This window comes from Stegodyphus dumicola, chromosome X1 (genome assembly GCF_044657685.1).
Source record: "Stegodyphus dumicola isolate Sdum_Otavi_A_Nest chromosome X1, ASM4465768v1".
Classification (NCBI taxonomy): Eukaryota; Metazoa; Arthropoda; class Arachnida; order Araneae; family Eresidae; genus Stegodyphus; species Stegodyphus dumicola.
The window spans coordinates 243711956-243731749 of record NC_140780.1 but is presented as its reverse complement, the minus strand read 5'-3'; the positions used below and the strand labels follow the sequence as shown (position 1 = coordinate 243731749).

The window sequence follows — 19794 nt, the reverse complement described above, 5'->3', positions numbered from 1 at the left end:
AGGGTAAAAGTGAGCACTAAATGCAAATCAATTTCAGTTTACGATTGCTCAAGAAAAATAATATAGATGTTGAGATATTAATTGGTAGGGATGAATTCTGGAATGTAGTTTATTCAGAAAGAATTAAAATAACTGAAGGGTTGTACGCAGTCAGTTCTGTGTTTGGTTGGGTTGCTGCAGGAATCGAGAAAAATAAAACAAATAAAACTTGTTTCGAAAATTTAGCGGTAATGACAAACACTGTCGTGTTAAAAGATTTAAGAGGTTTTTGGGAATTAGAACATATGGGAATTAATGATTCTGATGATTATTCCGATACTGACTGCGAAATAATAGACCAGTTTGAAAGAAATTTGCAGTTTAAAAACGGAAGATATGAGGCAAATTTAATCTGCAAATACAGTCCGAATAATCTAGGAAATAATTTTAAGGTAGCTAAGAAACGATTCGCAAACCTTCACAATAAACTAAGTAAAACTCCGGAGATTTTTCAGGAATATAAAAATATAATTGAGAACCAGATACTAGAAGGAATTCTGGAGGAATGTCCGAATAATGATACAAATTTGGGATATTTTATGCCGTACCGAGCAGTGATACGACCTAGTAAAACTACTAAGGTAAGAAATGTGTACGATGCTAGCTCAAGGACAGAGGACACGAATTCGTTAAATGACTGCCTTGAATCGGGACTAATCTAAAGGGAATTCTTCGGTTGAAAGGTCGCATTCAATTTGCAGACTGTCACGAGAATTTAAAACATCCTATTCTATTACCCTCAAAATGCAAGTTTACCGAGTTGATCATCATGGACTCGCATGAAAGGGTATTCCATGCTGGAGTTAATTCGACACTAACTCAGATCAGAGACAAATATTGGATCATTAAGGGAAGACAGCGTGTTAAGACTATCATCAGCAAATGTGTGATATGCAGACGATATAGTGCTCGTCCTGGGGTACAGGATATCGCTCCACTTCCTCCAGACAGAATCCAAGAGTCGCCTCCATTTGCTGTGACCGAGTTGGACTTCGCCGGTCCATTTTTTACGAAAGACAGACAAGGTAAAGTTTACATGCTGTTGTTAACGTGTGCGGTCAGTCGTGCCTTACATATAGAGATAGTAACTGATCTCAGCACTGAAAGTTTTTTGCTATCTTTCCGAAGATTTTTAGCTCGCCGAGGACTGTGTACCACCGTGTACTCCGATAATGCCAAGACTTTTAAAAGAGCTGACAAAGAACTAAAGCATATTTTCAAAACTTTGAGTGACTCATCTGTGAAAGAATTATTTTCTGCTAGAGGCATAAATTGGAAATTTATTATTGAGAGGGGTCCATGGTGGGGAGGGTTTTGGGAGCGTATGGTACGAACCATAAAATCCAGCTTGCGAAAAATTATTGGTCGATCATCCCTTACTGTGAAAGAGCTTGAAACAGTGCTCATTGAAATCGAGGAAATGATTAATTGTAGACCAATTACCTACGTGTTTACCGATCCCAATGAACCTTCTCCACTAACACCTTCTCATTTTCTGGTTGGTAGACAATTACTATCTCTGCCTGCTAATAACATAACATCAAATAATTTAATCGGATCAAGAAATTCAATTATTAAACGATATAAATACCATCAAGATATTTAAAATCATTTTTGGAAGCGTTGGAGATCAGAGTATCTTTTTAATCTGAGATCTGCCAATATTTGTCCTCCACACTCTAACGCATCTCAGTTTAAGATCAACAATATTGTCTTGATTCATGACGATAAACATCCCAGAAATCTCTGGACAATAGGGAAAATTTTGGAATTAATGCCAGGCGGAGATGGTAAAATAAGATCTTGCATAATTAAAACACCTACTGGTACCTTAAAAAGGCCTATACAATTGTTATATAATATGGAACTTAACTAATGTTTGTATTTTGAATTTTTAGGTTTGATTCTCCTGACCTTGCTGATAGGTATCATTTAATGTTTTGTAAAATTTATATGCTTATAATTATGTATGCATGCTTTTTATATTTAACCGTTTCTCTAGGATTGATTGTCGAAATATTAATTGAATATTAGAATATATTATTGAAAGATGAACTCTCCACCGAGTTCAGGTGGGGAGTGTTATGTAATTTGAAGGAAAAGGCTAGAGGGCGCTGTTGCTCGCATAGTTAAAAAAAGAATAACGTTTGTTCATGTTGAAGGCGGCGGCCTAAGAATACGCTCTGTATATAGTAATTAAAATATTGTTAAAAATGTAAAAGTGTATAAATTAGTAAACTCACTGAACCGCCATCGTCTGATTTGGAGATGCACATATTATTAGACCCAGTGGCTGCCAAACGTTTTTGGCATACGCAGCAATTTCATCCCTGCTAAATAATTCTTCCTTCCTTCTTTCTCAAACTTGAAAAATAGATATATACGTTTATTTAGATTATTTTCTAACGTGTTTTATAGTTTAAATAATAAAAAGTATAGAAAATGTCGCTAAGTACCAGAAGATAAATAAAAGTATTCTTAAATTAAAAGGGAATGCTTAATCGCTAAACAAAAAGCTGACCACATTCCGTTCCCTGAAAATATAAAATCCCTCTTAAATCCCCCCTTCGGTTTAGAACCTGTAATCTAAGAACTATTGTAGTGTCAGGAGATACAACTATTGCGAGCTTTAATTAGTTCTCGTTGTTGACAGGGCAGTAGTTGTACTAATGCAGAACAGCGGACAGCAGTACGAGACGTATCTAACAGTAAAAGTAGAAACATTAGGCTTTCAGATCTGTGTGTGACTTTCGAGTGGCATGAAAAGAACATACTTGTTTAGTGTCTACAATATGTGGGATTTTGTACCCATACAATAGCATTTGAAGAAGTGTTTTCATCTCAAGAAATCTACTGTGGAAAGCCATCATTGGAAGTACTATTTGGAGAACATGCTCTGTCGGAAACAACGTGCAAAGATTGGTTTCGACGATTCAAAGACAACATTTTTGAGGTGAATGACAAAATGCGTCAGTCGAAAAAACTTGAAGATCAACAGTTTGCAGTACTAGCAGAAGATTCATCTCAGACGCTTATATAGTTCTCTGAAACACTAAATGTTTGTAATCAACTGCTAGTAAGTGTTTAACAGCAATGGGGATGATTCAAAAATTGAGAAACTAGGTACCACATGAATTGACAGAAAGAGACGTTGCCAAACGCTTAACCATCTGTGAAATGTTGCTTCAAAGACAAAAACGGAAGTTATTTTTGCATGAAATCATGGAAGTATTGAGGCGAGTCAGCAACGTCAACGTTAAAACCGGATATTCACGGCAAGAAGATTACGCTGCGCATTGTGCATTTAGTAGAATCATGTTGCTTAGTGTACCATGAGTTGCTACAACCAGGGCAAACGGTGAATGCTGAACGCTATGAAGCACAATTACTCAGTGTGAATGGCGCACTTAACGACAAACGTCCGCAATGTGCTGAGAAACATGGCAAAATAATTCTGCTTCATGACAATGCCAAACCACAATTTGCAAACCGAGCGAAGGAAACCTTGAAGGGACTTCAATCACCAGACATCGTCCCTTCCGATAACCATTTGTTTCGGTCTATGCAGCTTGGCTTTTCTGAACAACATTTCACTTCTTTTAACGATCTCGAAAACTGGTTCCATGAGTGGATCACCTCAAAAGAAATTGAATTCTTTATCGTGGACTTCATTTGTTATCCGAAAAGTGGAAAAGATTGTATAAGGTATTTCTCCCGCCTTCCTAGCGTGCCTTCGTGGTGTAGTGCTTCTGCACGATGGGCCGGTATTCCAGAGGTCCGTGGTTCGATACCCGGCGAAGGCGTTTGCTCATTTTTCATCTCTCCGGCTTTTCCAATTAACCTGATGACTCTACAGTTGTAGCGCCGAAAGACATTACTTTCAATAAATTATCTTATGCTATTGTATTAAACTTAACATGTGGTTTCTGTCCAACAAACAATGAGAATTAATTCAAGTACCCAATAGATTGTGTTCATTCGTTATTAAATCTAACACATATAGGAGAATTGCACGTACGATGGACAAGCCGGGGGGAGCAAATAACTCTTAGTTTTCTAAGCCATAATTTTTATATTTAGCACTCGTCTTACTTTTCGCCTTAGAATGACGAAATTCTTATTAAGCTGTACTGCAAATGAAAGTATTTCCATTTTTACGACTTTGAAGATTTTTTGAAATAAATAAGTGACTAATGCTCAAATTGTTGCTGTATCCATATAAAGATTACATTTGCTGTCATTTATAAGAAAGAATTATCGTAATAAATTCTTGGATTGCTATTTTCGGATCTTTTTCCTGCATTTTCAATAAACTTTTATATTTTTGATACAGAATGCAAGAAACGTATTACCAGTGTATAAGAGTTTACGTTTCCTGAATTCTGCATTGATATCGTAAATAAGATTAATAACTAAAGATTTGTATTTGAATTTAAGTACAAATTCTAATGAAATAAACTTTGGCTAACGTTACCAGTATTTGGGATCGAATTTAGGCTTGTTGCTTTATTTTGAATTTTGTAAATCAATATAAAAGTTAGATACGGCAGTCACAAAATGCCTGCTGGCAGTAATACACATAACATTGCTTTGTAGCGCTTTGCATTACATGTAAATAAATAAAGTATTAGAACGAAAGAAAGTGATTATTAGCGATGATTGAAAACATATGACATCATAATTCGCATGCTAGCGTAGACGGTAATCTGGGTCTTAAGAAGCCAACGTTAAAAATTATGACAGAATTATTTTATCCTCGGATAAAGAAATTAAAATCATTAAAATTTCATATCTGAGCAAAGACACTTCTCCACGGGAGTTGGGTTAAAATGTGTGAAGGTCATTAGCATGGTAGGAGCTATTATCAAGAATCTGTATCTCTACAATCTAATGGTCAAGACGTCAAGTGTATGAAAAGATCGAATTTCGAGTCTAAGAGAAAATAGTGTTGTTATCTATATCTGACATTAAATAATACTTTGAATGTCGATTAAAGATTTCAAGAATTTCGCTCGATGGATTTTCTTCCAATTTATCTAACAGCTGGTCTAAATATCCCAGTCATTTTCTTAGAAACATTTCCCTCTTCGCTTACCTTTCTTCAAGCTTTATCGCTATTTTGAGGCATATTATATCTGCGCTAGGAAATGAAGGACTTACTAGATATAGCGTCAATGATGGATGTAGACTTAGTATACTGGTGTCTTAACAGTCTTAGTAAACTTAGTAGTGTCCTTTAGTCGTCTTATGGTTAATCAAAAGATACAGATTAAGGGATTATCAAAAGATTAATCTCAGAAGAAGAAGAAAAATTAAAACTCAGAAAAGAAAAAGGCTGTAGTATATGTGCTTTGCATTCGCATAAATTTGTAATAAAATTTTCTGATAAGCACCTGTATTTGATTAACAGCATTTTTCCAAAGTATGTAGTGATTATTGTTTGTCGCCATTTCTAGCATCTAATTTCCTTAGGCTTCGCTTCCGAATTAGGATTTAAATGCCTTAATAGTTGGTTGGTGGGTATATTTAATAATGATAAAGCATAAGAGGCCTATTCTGTCTAAGAGGGATACCTTAATGGAGGTCTTTCTAAGGAAAACTGTCCTGCATCTTCTTTACACAAGGAAAAAAGCTCCGACAATGCCTATACGGCCAGCCTCTCTGCCTGGAATCGAACCCAGGTCGAACTACCAATCTTCATCCTATTTACCGCTCGGCCACTCCCTTGTTAATGTTTAAATGTTTCATATGTTTGCCTAAAAGATACTGAACAGCTGCAGAAATGTTTTAATCTAACTCCCTCCGGTATAAATATTTAGAACGGGATTTAGCTTCGAGAAACGTCGTAATCAAATGAAGAGTAAGAAATTTATTTCTTTTAAGTTATTTCTTATCATTTATTTGTGAACTCTGTTGTTTGGTAGCCGTATGAGAATAATAGCCTCTGATGGAAAAATGTACAGTCACAAACATAGAATATTTTAAGTTTATTTATACAATCATTATTCAGCCCTGTTTACTTTTTTACTTTCGTTGGTAAAAGAAACGAAGGCAAAAATTCTGCAGTGTGAAAGATAATATTTTCGTTTAATACTAAAAGCAACACTAGTATTATCGAAACAAACTTAAACACGAAAATTAATTATCGCTACACATTATTAATTATTGAATGACATTATTATTTTCCAGCCCTGTTAAAATCGAACAGGTATTATTTACCGAGACCAATCTTCCCAGTGACATTCATTAAATAATTCGAGAATTATAAAGAAATACGTGTCAATAAAATCCTGCAATATCGCTTACATTTTTCTTTCTTTCCGTTTGATATTAAAAGCTGCTCTTCTCTAGCTGATATTCGTCCTTTAAAAACCAATCATATTTATGAATATGTGGATTAATAATGCTCGCTGGTGTTTGAAAATATGAACATTTTCTAAGTGAATAAGCGAAGGAAATGAATTATAATTTTGTAGGGAAGAGGAACCATAGATATTTCAGATTCTATTGAGATATTCGAAATGTTCAAATGAGTTTGTCACTAATATTTTTTACGTTCCCCTAAATATTTCCTGTAGCAGTTGAGTACACATTGAGTTTCCACTTCCTCCTAAGTACTTTTGCGCAAAATTTAAATAATAATTTGACATCTTAGTTAAAAACTTCCCTGCGCTTAGAAAACTTAATGATGAAACTTGATATGAACCAAGTAGAGACAAAGCCAAAGTAGTGATTAATACGCGATAGTTATCAGTTTATTTACTGAACAAGCCATAGATATAGAATCTTTATATATTAGTAGGGGAAAATGGGCTAAGACCTAAGACTCCAAGGCTCGCTGGAGCTAAACTATTTGATTTAGAGTATCAATTAAAATAGTTATTGTTTAATCGATTGCTGTATAGTTGCTACGAAGAGCAAAATATGAGGTTATTCGGTCTGGTATGGATTTCGAAAAAGACAAAAGCTATCTTTCTGAATATGCTATCAAATATTTTGTAACTGCTCGGCCATAATGCACGTTGTAAGAGAGTTCTGGATCCTAACATACGTATTTCATTGTGAAGCCAACCTAAGGCCAAAAGAAGCTTGTGATGGACATTCGGTTGGTGGCGTTCGCTATGTACAGAAAAGCATTTTCCTGATGAAATTTCTCAGCCTGCAAATTTCATTCGATTAATTTTAAAATATTTGATAATATTGCTTTACATAATTTAGATAACTCGTTGCTTTATCTATGTGAACATAGACCATAAATGTTTGCATCACTAAACATATTCATTCGGACATGCTAGATTAATTTCTTGCACCTTTTTCAAAGTCCAGATTTAAAAGCCATACACAAGTACAGATATTATTATATTCGTAGTGTGTAAGTGCGGTTTCTTTCCTATTATGGGTAATTTTGATTGTAAAATTTTCTCAAGTTATAAAGGCAGAGACAATCAGTAATTGTACTTCAAATTCGTGCAAATATCTATCTTTATTTGACTGCATTTTGGTTTTCGTTTATTTTGTAATCTTATATATTGTTTTTAATTATTTATTATTTAATATTTTTTAATTATTTATTATTTTGGTTCATTTTAGGCACTAAATTTAATGTGCGTTTTTGTTCAACTAAATTTGCGGCATACAGAGCTTTCCTCCGCAGATAAATTTCAGACCTGCTCAATTCGTGTGAATTCAAATCGAATTTTCTTTCTCCTTTTTTATGATATTAAAGAAATAATAATTACATGCATTTAATATTTAGAATGAATAGCTGTCTGCAAATTGTTTCTTGTTATTAGTTTACTTTAATTTGAAATAAGTAAATGATTAATAAAGAAGGTAGCTAACATACTACTACTAAATTTGTATTTATTACTTTAGTAAAAAATATAACTAAAGCGTACAACCATTGAATTTTTACTTTATAATAAGAAAACAACGATGACTAATTATGTATTTATATCATGGATATATAATTGTGTGTGTGTGTGTGTGAAATTCTGCAACGCAATAATAAATTTATTTCATTCAACACCAGAAGTGATTACACGAGCACACGTATATGTGTATGCGCATACACAGGGTGGTCATAAAAAAAAAAAAACTTCCCCGATATATGAACACTTAGCGGCCTATCCGCTTTACCGATCGAAATGAAGTTTCAGATATTTTTATTTGGAAATATTCGCTCGAGATTTTGATGATTTAAAACAATACAATATTACAAGTTTTCCAAGTGCCCACCTTCGCAGACAATAATGCACTGCATGTGGGAGACAGTTGACAGCAATGACGAACTAACATCGCAGGAGGAATCTGTATAACTTATCGTTTTATGGCGCTTCCAAAACTGCAATCAGTGAAATGCCGTTAATGACACTGTACGGATGCAAGATGGTAATTCTCTACACGTCACCGCATGTATTTGGCAAGTACTGCAACAGAAATTTGGAGGTAGAGTCATCTTCCGTAACTTTGCAGTTTCGGAACTTTGATGGATTTCTAGTTCTGAGGTTGTGAGAAATCTAAGGTATACACATCAAATCCATGAGATTTGTCAGAACTGAAAAATGCCATAAAACGTGAAGTTAAACAAATTCCTCTTGTGATGTTAAGTTAGTCACTGTTATCAACAATCTCCCGTATGCAATGAGTTTTCGAAACTTCTAATTCTAATGAAAGTTCCCCCCTTTCCTCTCTTATATTGTCATTTGTCCTTTAGCGTGCTTTTTTTTGGCAATTTTTTTTCAAATGGCAGATTGTGAACAGTTACAGTGTAACACAGTCCATTAATCCATACAAGACCAGATGTGGTGGTCTCTTTATTATGGAGGCACCTAATAGGTGGGCCATCATCACCTCTTATGAAGGGACGGACAGTTACAACCATACATTCTCCGAGATTCGAACCCAGGTCCTTCGGTATCGCAGTCAAGCTTCCCTAACCACTATACTGTCTGGGCGGCTTTTTTTCTTCCCAATGTTTTACGTCTGAAATGCGTGTATCGTTCCAACGATATTCAATGGTTCTTCAATGCTTTGATCAATTTGCGCAGTGAGTGTTGCCATTCCAAAGCATCAAAATGTTTCCACTGTAACTGTAATCGTGAGAGATGTATTGTTTTAAGTCATCACAATCTCGAGCGTATGCCTTCAAATAACAATACCTGAAATTCATTTCGATTGGTTGAGCAGACAGGCCGCTAAGGGGTTTATATATTGGGAAGTTTTTTTTTTTTATGACTACCCTGTACATATACATAAATTCAAAATAATAAGCGGAAAGAAAAGAAGACATCAAAATTTATCTAAATGTATGTTTACAGTAATACAGTACATTAGCAACAGTAACACTATATCAGATGTCAAGTGTAGTATTTGAACAAAATTTCATTTTTCTTTAGTTGTAATTAGATTTAATGCATCTTCCCTTCTCTTTGCTTGATAAATTAAATGTAAGTTCCGCTAAATTTCTTTTTAAGTTCATTTGTTTACTTTTATATGGTAGTATCAGTATGTTTTGTTAAAAGACTGCATATTTTCAAGTTCAAGAGACCATGATTTAATTGTGCGTTTTTTAATTACTAAATTTGCCTTCTAACATATATCTTTATAAATATGTAACATAAACTTATGTAAAGTAAAATGCTAACTTTACTTTCCAGTAATTCCTTAACTCTCCATTTTAATTTGGCCTTTTTTCCCCTTTCTGTTCTAAAAATAGTAATTAAACATCTGTAAGTTGCATAATTTCCACTTTTATCCATATGAATTTTACATAACGATGGTTTTTTTGCAAACTGAAACTCAATTAGCCAATAATAATTTTTTAAAGTTATTATTTACCCAATCCGTTATATCGAAATCGAAAGCAAATCATTCTGATCTAAGATTTTGTTTCGAATATAACACATTTGCTCTCTGCTTCTCTTGCAAATTAGACGCTCCAGATCTACTATCTTCTTATATCCAACAAGTAAAAATTCAATAGGTAAACAAGTAACATCAAACATCAACATGATATCAAAAAAGTAAAAATTCTGTAAAAGGCATGATTAATGTGCCAAGTTACTTGTGGCCGCAGATGTCAACTAAAATCAAAAGTTGAAATCCGGCTGTAACTGCAACTTCTTCATTCTGCATTGTATTATCATGCTTCAAGTATTTCTTTAGAATGCCACATCACCTGTATTTAACCCCATTATAAATTTATTTATTTTTTATTTGTCAAATGCCAGTTATATTGACCGTTAGGCCATTAAACTCCTTTCTTGCCAATAGCGCTGAAATCTACAAGAAAAATTTGTCAGTGCTTCACACTCGTCCAAATATTCCGCCGCCATTGGCCGTCCGCTGTTACATAAAACACACAACAGCGAATCAGCTAGTCCAATGCAAAATAAATGATTGTATAGACAGTCATGCTCCGTCTACATTAAACTTCTATCTCCAAAAATCTTGCAGCTAGTCCCTTTTGCAACGGTCGCATTTGAAAGGAATTAGTTACTGTATCCACATAAATACTGATGGATGAAATAGAACCTGAAAGCCATTTCTGCAAAGGGTATCAAGATCCTGATGTAGAGAAATATTAAATTAACAAACATTTTGTAATACTTCAAAATAACTACCAGTAGTACTTTACAAATTGATGAAATTGGTGTCATATATAGTAGTAGTACTTGTAGTTTGGGGAATGGTAAATGTAATTTGAGATAATTGATATTACATATTATGAGGGGAATGATAAATGGAATGTAATCCTTTCGTGGTTGTTTAAAAGTTTCAGAAGGATACTTCTCGTAAGTAACGTGAAAATGATTGTTTCCAAATCTGTGAAATTCTTTTACAGAATTGTGTTTCTTGGAACGAAAATAACAAGATTGATTGATTAAAGTTAAAAGGAATTCTCATAGTAGTATAGACGATGAGACGATGAATTGAGATGGAGAACCAGTTACAGGCTTGACCCTGCAAACTCTAAAGCAGAGGTCGCTCGATTCATGTATCTCGAATGGTAATAGCACTAATACTTCACTACGGATTCAAGAACCATGACACGTACGTTAATATCCATACGTTATATTCAGTCCACGATGCTATAGAGAAGTAATGGAATGAGAGCTCTCTCGGGACCTTGCAGCTGCATCTGGAACAATAATTTCCAGTCAAAATACACAGGAAGGTCTAACAAAACAGACCTTATACACTCGGCTACTGGCTGTATGCGTTCTTCTCAACAGATCGGAAAAGAGAGTCCCTCTTTTGTGGAGGCAGACTCCTGATTCTTGGGAACAGCAAGATTGAAGTGGTGTCCTCCGCAGATTCACCGTAGCGAGATTCAATGCACATAGTAATTTTCGAAGAATCTTCATCTGATGAGAACGTGAGACCAGCAGTTATCCTTCTAAAATAAGGGATTTGGGTTTGGTTGGTTATGGTAAAGCACAGTAAGACTATCTACCTAAGGGGAGGCACACCTTCGTGGAGGACTTTCTAAGACAATACACCTGGGAAAACAACGAAAACGCCCATGCAGCGAGCCCTTTTGCCTGGAATCGAACCCTGGTCGCAGATACCTGAGTTCAGCAATTTTACTGCTCGGCTGCTGGTGGACCTCTAAAACAAGCGAATTCGGTCACTTATTTTACAGGAGAAAAGTTATGGAGGAAGTAAAATCCTTTACGGAGAGGCAACAAGTTGGACGCACATAACTGCTTGCCTTTGACACAGGCACTGTGGCCATACAGCGTTTTAGGTATGGGATTCTTGAACTTTATATGAAAATTTTACGAGGAGCTACTAGACAAAACTTTAATTTTTACGGGCGATAATACAGATATAGGCCACACAAAGCTCAGTTAGTCAATGAATTTCTGAAGGAAGAGTGGATTCACAGTATGATGCGATTAACGAAACTGCCGGCCCTAAATCCTGCAGAACATGTCGGGAGAGCCGTTGTTCGGCGTCAACACTCTCCCAGGACCATTCAAGCATTAAAATTCTCGCTTTCAGAAGAATAGGATTTGTTACCACAAATCATGGTGCTTTACAGTACGAGGGACTGTAGTAAGGAGCGTAGAGTTTGGTGAGGTGGCCACACTCCTTATTAGCCAGACCGTTCTGAAAATATGAATTGCCATTGTGGACTATTTTTGGAATTTGGTTTCACTTGCATCTGGTTAAACGTTTACTCGGTACTTATTTTGTGATATGGTTGTTTTGTAGTGTTGGGCATCTGGATACAAAATTACATCACAATAAGCCAATTATTTTTCCAGATATCCTTTATTTTGCGTTTGTAACCTCAATTTACCACCAGTGTATTAGCAGCATAATGCAATATTAAACTCTCTCATGAAAGACAAGCTACTACTCTGCTTTTGTCTCGAATTATCTTATAGTTTGCACCTAAAGCACTTTTCCAGACTTAGCTTTAAATGTTTCATCTTTCACTCCATATGTAGTTATAAAATTCATAAGCAGAATAGCAGATGAAAAACTGAAATTAAAATTGAAGAAATAATTATTTACCTTAAGATATTTATATTTTTTAACATTCTTCTTTAAAGATGAGGTTCTGTTATTTCTGCAGTTTTGAAGAAAAGTCTAGCAATAATATGAAGCATCAATAGGATAATTAATCCATACATCAGTATGTGTACACTTTTCCTGTCATAGCTTTTACTGACAATTTGGAATTAAAACTTCTTACACTGTAAGTTAAATCATTAATTTCTAAAATACTGCCTCAAAAATTAAGCCTGAATTTTTCAGCCTTAATCTTCTTTAAAACTTAACTTTAATATTTCTTAATTTCTTTCTGAGGGAGCCTATGTGGTTGGTTCCTTAACAGTTAAAATATAAGCGCAGGATTACTGTTTTCAAGAAATATAAAAGTGAAACATTATTCTAGTCTTTAATGTATTTTCTATTCCATGTTATAGACAGAATCGCGAAAATTTAAAAAATAGGAGCAGAGGAGATAATATTTGATATATAAAGACATTTTATATAGGTTTATTTACAAAAAACTTTGATCTTTCGAAATCAAACAACCATTTAAAAGCTTTAAGCTTTAAGAACAAGCATGATTTAGTCTGTCACGCGCTGAACTATCGAAAAGCCATCGGAGCTACTTTTATCATAAAAGGAATTTCTTTTTGCAAGCGTTTCTTTCTGAGAATACATCTTACATATGATGCATTCATTCGCTGCATCTAACAAATTTTTTACGCTACTAGGCAGAAAATAATAAAAGATTTGCAAAGTATGCAAAAGTGCACGATTTTTACTTCAAAGGCTTGTTTACATGCATGCGGATATTATAAACTCAGGGTTGCTGAAATTCGATTGCTACTGATTTTCGTGGGATTTTTGTTTGTTTGTTTTTTGTTATTTTGTGAATCTTTCGCTCTACGTAGCATCATTTTTTTGCAACTCATCTCCAGAAGGATAATGGAAGAAATATAGAATGGGATCGAAATCGAACAATTAGTGTTACAGATTTTATTTATTTTTTTCAAATTTTATGTGATCATTTTCGAAACTAAATACAAGATAAAAATTATCTAGTATAGTTATAAAATAACCCGTTTTACTGAACAATCAAGTTTTGAATTTACCTTAAACGTAAAACTTTTTTGTATATAAAACTAATTTTGTATTTCTAGATATGACTTTTGATATGAGATTCCAACTCGAACATGTATTTTCGTAATTTTTTTTTTTTTCCAGTGAGACAAACAGCAAGAAGACGAAAAGCGTCAACTCAAGGTTATAAGGAAGATGTTGAAACCGAATCCACATATCTCCGATAGGTTTAACAATATAGGGACAAGCGTTACCATGCAGCCTTCCTTTAATAACTTTCAATCCATACATTATTTTTTGGTTACGTTCTGAGATCGCAGTTTTTTCCATTATTATTAGAAGGTATTACATGTTTTCACCTTTAGTGAACTAAAATATTGCTGCTCTTCCCAGCTGTATGAGAAATTATTCTCAGGAACAGAAACAGTCAGAAGAAGGCTATAGAAACCCTTCACTCAATCAGATACATTTGCAGAGATGGCCTCATTTGGGTTTACTTAAAGCCAACACTTCAACTTAACTCAAACAGGTAACGTTGAACTTTAAATAAAATGTATTAAATTAGCCTAACAAGTATTCACAAGATAATTTAACGCGCAGGATGGCTCTGACTCGTAGAAGCCGGCGGAAACAAGTTTAATGGCTAGAAGCATTTAACGCCACAGAATCAAATCGCTTGTAATTCAAAATAACAAAGTGGGTTTCAAGCAGGCATAACACGCTCTAAAACACCTTTCAAAACCTTCCCTTAAGTAGCACTTCTTCTACCTATTTAGAATACAGGCGCGCAACCTATTTAGAATACAGGCGCGCAACCTATTTAGAATATTTCTACCTATTTAGAATACTAATATTGGTGAAAACGAGATTGAAAGGAAAGTTTTTTTTAACTAAAAATTAAAGATTAATTTAAAGAAAGCTCCTCAACTTTCTTTTGTAATGTTGTCACTAATTTGAAAATGTAAAATCCAATTTTTTTATTATATATATTAACTTTTACCTTCCAGCTCATCGATGCCAGACAGCGCAATTACCTTTTATACCTTTTCTCAGCAGAGTTATTTTCATTTATGAATTGCTTTCCTTAAGTTGTACTTTTCCATGTTTGTAAACATTAAATAAATAATAAAATCCTTTTAATATGTTCAGTATTTATATATTCGCATAAGCGTTCTTTATCACACACTATATTAGCATGGCGAAATAATTACAGGGCTAATTATTATTAAACTTTGCGATGAACAATTATTTAATTTAGTTTTAGTTTAGTTTATTCTTTAATTATTCACAAAGCTTTCCCTGGTTTTAACAAGCTTATTCTCTCAGTTGACGTCTGTTATAAGTGATGTATGGCTGATCGAACTACCTATACCGCCATAAGTGATGTGTGTCTTTTATTCATTTCATCATCTCTAAATGATCTTTCTAGTTCCAAGTCATTAGTTCTTGAATAGCATACAGCGTTCAGACATCGCAAAATAGGTGCGCCCTTAAGTTGGAACAAGTACGTAAAGTTTGTAATTGTCAGATTCTAAACATTTAACATTTTTACACATTTTTATTTTACTTGGATTTCTTCACAATAATTCGTCCATTTCAGAAAATTTACATAAATCTCAATTGCGCAAAGATAAGTTTCATATGCCGATTTATTAACTGAAGCCTAGTGACGTTCTTTGCTTTTTGAGGCAGCACCCGTTGCTGTGGAAAGATGCTCCTGCTCTGCAAGCTGGCTGTGACTTCGAGATCTTTTTTTGGATAACTTATAAATAAAACTAAGTTATTAAAATACTTCAAGGTGTTTAAGTGATTTCTTAGCTAGAGTTTATAGTTGTTAACAATTTTAGGCTAGTTTGACATTTGTTTGAAAGTTAACGAATCTTCAAGGATATTGTGTATGCATTATTTTAATACAAAACAAATATTACGGTTCATAAAAACTTTTAATTATTGTTATTTAGTACTTTTCATTCTTATGTTGGCGATAACTTGCTTCGACAGTAGGTTGCTAAGTTCAGGCCGCCAGTTTTTAAGGTCAAGCTAATACCTCCCTTTTTAGTTTAGAATTATAAAATCAAAACAAATTTGCATCCGTTACAATAACTACCTTTTTGGGAATATGTGACAGTATCAAAATAAATGGTTTTCTCTCAAATAGTACATTAGTAGACTTGTCACGTGTCATGAGAGTTGGTGACTTTCATGTGTCATGATGTCAAGATGAGAGTTCAGAAGGTGTTTATACTCTTTCAGTAGTAGATGCAAACTTTGAATGAAAAAGGTGATTTTCTGATAGCACGAATAAACTGACATTGTTTTCGGTCTTGACGTTTACGTGAAAATGGCCACCAGTAAACTTAACAATTTACTAGAGGTTACTGTATTAGCATACTGAAAATGAAATAGCTGGAGTAACATTGTAATAATATATTAATAAACACTATTCTGCTATTGTGTTATTTAATAACATTCTGTTCTCTAAATTCCCATTTACAATGAAACTTAAGGACATCATAATATGATTATATAACTGTTGAGATCTTTTTGCATTATTTTCCAGAAGAATACCGGAAATTCTCCTTAATATCTTTTGTTCAAAGATGAACTATTTTAGATAAAGATTTTTTTTAGTAGCTAGATGTCATTGCTATATGAGATTGTATATCGCGACAGAGTTTTATATTTGTTTACTTTGGAGTTGAGATCAATGAGTTCGATCAAAAATTATCCTTCAAGCGTATTAACACCCATTTACCATTGGGAGCCTATCAACAATGCCAATGCATAAACTGGGAACTTATTTTCTTAGAATATGTTAAAAGTATGTTTTTAATGAAAATGAATCCTTCGAGTTTAAAAGTTAGGTTGGAACTCTTTGTAATTTTAATAGACAATATAAAAAAGCGTTGCAAAATTTTCATTACTGGCACTGAACTGAATGTCATTAAGAAGTAACAGTAAAAACTTACATAATACTGAATATATGAAATATAAATGCGCCACATTCTTAGTGTAAAGATGTTAGTTTGTTACCCTTCAAAGTTTAATTCATTAAGTGAAAGCAGTTTTGCTAAGTAAAATGTACTTAGTTATGACCTGTCATGTTTTTCATATGACAAGACCTACCTCAAAATTATGAGACAGTACGAAAAAACATATTTTGTTATAGAAGACTATTTACAAACCGACATATCAAATATCACTTTGCAAAGTTATATTTTACCGTTTTGACCAATTACTTTGGAATGCTACTAGTCTAAGATCATCTTTTTTTATACACCCCAAATTCTCTCCAGTAGAACATGCAGTTATTAAATTATTAATAGCTTGTTTAACATGTTATTTAAACCACAGGACAAAAATGTATTGGCGAGTTGATTCCTACGTATCGAGACTAGAGTTTCAGTTACCAATGGAAAAATCTGTGTTTCCAGAGTTTTGTGCAACGGTAGTCTCAGCATGAAAGAAAATAAATTTTGCTAGTAGTTTTGATGAGAATAACGGGACATAAGTGAGTGGGTCATAGATTCAGGCTCTTAAACGAATATTTTGTCCCGTTCATAACAAGAAGAAAAATTATTGAGCACTTCTGTTTTACGCTAGTATGAGTTAATGAGATACTTGGAGAGTCAAAACTGTCCTTATGAAAATGTAAAATGCATTGCAATGACTTCAGAAGATAGCTGACAGAACAAACTGCCTTGGAGTAACAAGCACATGCATTGCTTAGTTATAAGATAATAAGAAGAGATGATTGATTCTCAAATTTCGTGTTAAGGTTGGCAGATTATTCAATAACCGAGGGCTTTTTCAGAGACATATGGATTTAGAATTTTTTCGCACATTATTTTAGAATTTGGTAATTTGCTTTAAATCTCTAAGAAGGGTAATTAGTTTTTTTTTTTTCCAGCAGCAGTTGTTTGAATTTTTAGTTTACACGATGCTTACACTTAATACTAGGACTGTTCTGCGTAGGGTGAGAAATGTGTGATAGATAAGAAGTATTGAGAATTCATTTAATAATCGGCTCAGAGAAGAAAGTCAGCATGAGATTTACCTAAGTAAGGTACGTTAAGTCTAACTTATTTGTTTTCATTATACACGACCACCATTTTCGGTTTGTTCTTCACAGTTTATCTTAAATAAGTATTCAGTGATTTCGTATTGGTGTCTATATTCTAATTCATTTGGCATAGCAATAACTCGCAGTAACAAAATCGTTGTTTCAACTTGCAAGATTTAAATTATAATTCTGTAACGTGTAAAGTATTTTCTTCCTCCTCGCCGCATGCCTTCGTGGAGTAACTAAAAGGACGCCCACTAGTATCGGACGGCCCAGAATTCTAATCCCAGGGAGGGTACTGCTCAGTTTGTCTCCTAACTTCAAAAATTCTATAAGACTCTAAAATACTTTCATTGGTGCAGAACTATGGTGGATGATAATTCGTCACCACCAGGATTTGATGATTGCGTTTCCGCCTCTCCAGTCACCCTTAAGTGAAAGAGAGTGTAAGGTATTTTTCTTCCCTCTCTACCGCATGGTGTAATTGAAAGCACATCCAGCCAGCATCGGAAGGTTCGGCGTTTGGATCTCGGAGAGGGTATTGCTTTACCACTTAGTTGCACATATTACTATTACCATTACGCGCTTCTTGTCATTTAGATTTAGTATTATTGCAGTCAACTGAGATTTCCTATCCGTATTTATTTAATAATATTTAATACAATTAATAAATTAATCATATTTAATCACATTTAATGAATTGTATTAAGTAAATTAACTGTACTTATTTAATATGATTAATTTATAGACAATGCCGGCGTAATAAACGCTTTTTGGTTTAAACTGAAACTAACATTTTGCAATAGAAGGAGAATCACTTGCTACATCGATAAGGAAGCAAAATAAATATTATATTATCACAATTAGCTTGTGAGGAATAATTTTTTTATTTTGACTAACAGTTAAATTTTAGTTAAAGCAATTTTCCTTTCGTTCTTGTTTTCACCCACGCTTTCCTGTCAGAATGCTAATCAGATAGGGCACATGTGTTAAAATTAAGAGAGAAGAAGTGCTATTTAAGGGAAGGTTTGGAAGGTGATTTTAGAGTGTGTTATGCCTGCTTGAAGGCCATGTTGCTATTCTGAATTACTAGCGATTTGATTCTGTGGCGCTGAGTGCTTCTAGACATTAAGCTTGTTTCCGCCTGCTTCTACGAGTCAGAGAATTTAATACATTTTATTTTAAGTTCAACTTTACCTGTTTGAGTTAAGCTTTGTATAAGGCTTTGTATAAGACAAAGTGGGGCCATCTGTGCAACTGTATTTGATTCATGGTTCTTTACACCCTTCTTCTGACTTTGTCTGTTAATATCAAGGCCTGGGGATAATTACTTATACAGCACTTTGAGAGCTCGTTACTTTATGCTTCCAAACAGAACCAGAATGTATAAGCTTAATAATTATATGTGCTAATGGAAATTGGAAAGCAATTAAACTCTTTAATTATAGTTATATACCCTGAGAAGACCCTTCCAGTTAGCACGAAACTTTCTAATATTGTACTGTTCTCCATTACTTTCTAAATGCTAACTCCTAAAACCACAAAGACAGACAGATGACTTATGGTTCTGCCTTGTCTTCTAAGTACAGAAAAGTTGAACTAAAATGAAGGTTAAGAAAAAAATTAATACGATAACGTCAACTCAATGTTCTCTACTTACATTAAATATAGAAACTTTCCAGTCGAATGCAATTCAAACTAACAGCTGCTTAAATAAGCTTTCACTAGGGTTCTGAGTTCAGGATATTTTTTTTTCGTTTGTTTTGTTTTGTTATGAGGTATAAAAGATCAGTGTGTACTGTAAAAGTCTTACCTGAATAGCAGATTATGTTTCGCATCTCTAAAATTTAAAAGGCGTTTATAAACTCTACGATTAGAGGGAGCAAATCAATGAAACACGCGAAGAAGCACAGGGTAAATTTTCTTACTCTTACACCTTTTAGTTCAATTTTTAAAATTTTTTGTTCAAATTTTAATTATTTTCATTTAATCTAAAACTATTTTAAAACTTATGCGCTATTACTTCCGAAAAAATTCGTCATTAGTTTACATAACGTTTTTATGAACAAATTTTAAAGCACACTTCGAGCCCATCTGTGGGCATC

The 19794-nt window shown here is 33.9% G+C and overlaps 1 protein-coding gene across 1 annotated transcript in view; it reads right to left on the bottom strand.

Annotated features, from left to right (window-relative positions):
- Positions 1-19794, bottom strand: part of LOC118191116 (protein dawdle-like) — a 59494-nt gene that overhangs the window by 17875 nt on the left and 21825 nt on the right. The gene's annotated exons all lie outside the window — the stretch shown is intronic.